Source organism: Schistocerca piceifrons, chromosome X (assembly GCF_021461385.2).
Source record: "Schistocerca piceifrons isolate TAMUIC-IGC-003096 chromosome X, iqSchPice1.1, whole genome shotgun sequence".
Classification (NCBI taxonomy): Eukaryota; Metazoa; Arthropoda; class Insecta; order Orthoptera; family Acrididae; genus Schistocerca; species Schistocerca piceifrons.
Genome location: NC_060149.1, coordinates 738684395 through 738689130, shown reverse-complemented (window position 1 = coordinate 738689130; position 4736 = coordinate 738684395). Strand labels below are relative to the sequence as shown.

The following is a 4736-nucleotide window of genomic DNA, read 5'->3' as shown; positions in this document are numbered from 1 at the left end:
ATTTAATTTTAAAAAATTGTTGCAAGTTAACAACCTCTAAGTGTAAAAAAGCGTACTAGTAATGTGAAGTGAAAGATTTTATGGCAAAGACTAAGTTAAAAAGCAGATTATCTCTCAATAAACGGTTTTACATGTGAAATGTGGTGTAAACCTTTACCCTTCCTAGTATGCAGAGCTTCAGCTTCAATGCAATTATCATGTGGTATACATCGCTAAAGAATGCTCAAATTTTTCTCAAGGTTAGCGTCTATGTCATTTTTCTGTGAGTCAGCCCGCACACGTGGCTGCCTGCGGTGCGAGTCATTGTCTGTTACCTTTGTTGTCGCACGTCGTTACTGGGATTTGGAGACCTAACTCCTACAAATTCACCTTGTCGAGAGGGCCCTGCCCTGTTTGAATCCCGCCAGTTCTGATTAAATTCAGGTCTCTCGTTACGATTATATCGTCTGTCGTCATGTCCGTAGTTTCTATAGTTTCTTTTTTGTCGGTCATGTGGTGGGGAGTTTCCCCCGGAATCGTAACTGCGCGGTGGACCGTTGTGTCTGAAGTTATTCTGTCTCCATTGATAATAATTATTTTGATTCCCATATTGTCTACCGAGCGAGGTGGTGCAGTGGTTAGCACACTGGACTCGCATTCGGGAGGACGACGGTTCAATCCCGTCTCCGGCCATCCTGATTTAGGTTTTCCGTGATTTCCCTAAATCGCTTCAGGCAAATGCCGGGATGGTTCCTTTGAAAGGGCTCGGCCAATTTCCTTCCCCATCCTTCCCTCACCCGAGCTTGCGCTCCGTCTCTAATGACCTCGTTGTCGACGGGACGTTAAACACTAATCTCCTCCTCCTCCATATTGTCTGTTTCTCTGATTGTCTCTATCATAGTCATTACCACGGAGAGGTGATCTTTCCCTGTAATTATTATTACTCTGCCAACGGTTGTCATACAGGTGGTGTCTGTTTTGTAAGACTAGCCTTGTCGTGTCCAGTCTGCCATCGCGGAATTGTGACGGACGTGAACTGTAATGATTGTTTTCCTGTTTTCGCATCCCGTGATTGTCAGTGTCAATTTGCAATTCTTGTAACAGTCACTGAAAAGCGTCAATGTCGTCTTTGCAACGTCCTGCCAAAATAATATGTCGTAAATGTTCAGGCAATTTGATTAAGCAAATGCGAATAACTTCTGGGGGGGCTGTATGGGTTTGACAGATACTGATTCTTATGCAAAATGTCTTCAAAATATTTGACAAGACTGGAAAATTCATATTGTTCAAAGTGTTTAATCATCATGATGCTATGTTTTACGCGATCTTGAGTAGCTTGAGACCAATATGCTGAGAGGAAGGCATGATAAAATTCTCCTTTACTGTGACAACCGTGAATGACCGATTGCATTCTGGTTCATACTCTAAGAAGCCACACATAAATTCCAACCTGTGCTCAAATGACCAGTTGGGAGGAAAACAATGAGAGAATTGATGAAGCCATGCTTGTGGATGAATGTAGTTGCCGGAATTCTTAAATGTTTTGAATTTACGTGTAGTCATAAACAGCTTATAGTCAAAGTCATCATGACGGCGAGTCGCATATCGGTCATTGTTACGTCGTTTCGGCGTTTCCATCTCAAAATTCGGTGCACCTTGCCAATTTATTTCATAATTTCCGAAATGCCCTGTGTTATTATTTTGTGGCTTTTCCGTATTTCTATGTCCCTCTTCCCGTATTGGACCGCGAATTTCCTCTGAAATATGTAATTCTTGTATTACTTGTGCCAACTGATCTTGTACTTCCCGGATTTCCCTTTTGTGTTGCGTATTAATTTGACTTTGATTTTGTTTGAATTTCCTAATTTGTTCATACTCTTCTGTGTCAGTGAAGGCTACCGGTCTTTCGTCATTCAGATCATCATCTACCTTTGTATATAAGTTAGTGAACTGACCCGAAAGGTCGACTACTTTCTCAGATAGTGAACTGATTTCCTTATTGTCCATTTGAGTTGAAATCGTATCTACTGTGTCCTTTAAGTTTTCCTGAGTATTTACAAGTTGCGTAACCGAATCGGTAGATGCAACTGAGTAAATTTTAGGTTGCAAGGTGTTGTGATTTTCATGAACAATAGTTTGCAGTTCTTTTATGGCTGCTTCGTGATTCTGTAATGCATTTTCATGCCGCGAAAAAATAGGTTGAAAATGCTCACAAATTTGTGTTTTTACGTCATTACAGACTTTTTGACATTTAGATTCGATGTTATGTAACTCAGTAGTTAAACCTTCGCATGTTTGTTCAAGCACTGTGTCTTAACTTTTGAAGCTTTTGTCCCATTTGTTTCTGATTTTGTTCAAGCGTTCTGTCTAACTTTTGAAGCCTTTGTCCCATTTGTTGCATTAATTGTAATAACAATGCACTGGTGTCTGAAACATGTCCCTCAGTGCTATTCGGCAGTGCATTTGAACCGACAACATTCGCATTTTGAAAAGCAGAAAACGTTCTTGACTTGATTGAGATAAGGGTAATGATGCAAAACCTGAATCTGCAGTATTCGGCAGAATTTGTCCTGTCATTTCGGATTCCTGGGGCGAGCTATTGCCGACCGATCGACCGACAGTACTACCCTGTTCACTAGCTGTTTCACTGTGTACACCATTATTTATTGCCTGGTCCATTTCCCTATCCACAATTACCAAATTACTATTTTGAATATCTGTTAATTAATTACAAGGTGGTACTGATAAGCTACGCTCGTCGTTACTATCATTTCTTAATTTACTTTGCAGCCTAGTATTACGTTTTTAACACGCCATAATTGTCACAATATTTGACACGATAACACAGAAAAGCAAAATTTGAAGAGAAAAATAGGAAAACACATTAAAATAGCACTGGAAATAAGATCCAATTAATTGGAAGCGCGGCTGCGAAATATTTAGTGCAAATCTACATGCATGCCACAACTGTTTTACTGTACAACAATGAAAAACTACAACTACAAAAGAGATTCTCTCTACAATTACGCGCTAGCAATAAACAGTAACTACACTATTTACACAAACTACAAGAAAAAAATCAGAAGATTCCAGTGCGGTGTCCTCGGCTAAGGGTCGAAATATGAAACGTCCCCTTAGAAAAATTATGAGTTACTCTGCTGGTAAACTTCTTACGTTATTCGATTCTCAAACAGCCGAGCAAAACTGAACGTACTCAGACATTTCTCTCTTTACTTATTCTGATCAACACTAAACTGACACACAATATTTTTAGCGCAACGCAATCTGAGTTTCAATAATCCCTACAAAAGAATGCCCTTACTAACAATAACCTATACCTTTCATGAATCACTTACCTCACAAAAATCTTCGTTACTCGAACTACTGCAATACAGCGAGCGCCAGTGCTGCCAGCTAACTAAAAGATTCTAACTACTGAAGGCACTAACTACTGATAGGCATATAGTTAGCAACTGAAAGATTTTGGTAGATAACAAACAAAGATTTTACCTTAATAGTGTTCAAAAGTCATAATATATACAGCAGTTCATGACATCCAGTCTTACAAATTTACTGTCTCTGATGGACACACGTCCAGATCATCCGCTCTCAAAACTCCGCCATCTCTCTCCCCACATCCACCACTGCTGGCGGCTCACCTCCAACTGCGCAACGCTACACGCTGTTAACAGCCAACTGCCCAACACTACAATAGCGAATATTACAACAATGCCAACTAGCCACAGACTGCACACAGCACAGTCAGTGATTTTCACACAGAGCGCTACGTGGCGTCACCAACGTAAAAACCTAAACAGCCTACTTACACAATGACCAGTACAGAGGCACACAGATAGTCATATCCCACGCTCTCCCTCCCCCCCCCCCCCCCCCGGCCACCCTCCTTCTCTCTGTCTGTCTCTCTCTGTGAAATAGAACATAATCGCTATTAATGATACAAGCAGTCCTAGTAGACGTCCATGAAGTAAGCTGAACGCTACTTTTACTTGTGGCAATATTTTCAGTCAACCCTTTGAGTCCCAGTGGTTTCCGACACAAACCACCATTTCATTCATTTCGTTTTGAAGGACCAGTGCCTTTAACACGAAACAGGGCTTAAGTAGTAGCGGTGTTTTAATGCTACAGGCGCTGGTACATCAACACGAAATGAATAAAACAGTTGTTTGTGGCAGAAACCACTGAGGGCCAAAGGGTTAAGAATGACACTTGATAGGAGGTATTCAACCCAATCATACATCTGTTCCGATATTCCGCAGGCTCGTATTTTGTTTACTAGCAGAAGGTGAGGAAGAAACAATGGAGAAAAGGCTGGTGAAGACAACATAAACAGTGTTGTTTAATGAAAAGGGAACGAAAGTTGGTAAGGGAAAGAGAGACCAAAAGAAAAACTAGTCTGACGACAAGACAGGAAGCCGTAACATCTTATCTCTGCGTTTTTAGTACTTACTAAACATTTTTCATTTTTACTGAAGTTTAGATAGGTATATAACTACTAAGGCCCAAAGAAAGTCTTCGCCTTGCTTAACTAATACGTCTTAAGTAAATACGTTACAAAAGATTGCATTTGTCACTCTTGCAATGTAAAGTGGTGGGAGGAAGCTACCGTTCGCCCCAACCCTCGCCCAGTGGCCATTTACAGCGAAAGCCGTAAAATCGGACAAGCGAGAGAAGGAGCTGGCAAAACTACACAGATCTAAAGGTCATTACTTCCTCTGCTGAATTTTCCGGGCCTGATT

General features: G+C 40.9%; 1 non-coding gene across 1 annotated transcript; it reads left to right on the top strand.

Annotated features, from left to right (window-relative positions):
- Positions 1 to 599: 599 nt before the first annotated feature.
- Positions 600 to 672, top strand: Trnaa-cgc. The gene has a single exon. It is a non-coding gene; the product is annotated as a tRNA-Ala (tRNA).
- The last annotated feature ends 4064 nt before the right edge of the window (positions 673 to 4736 follow it).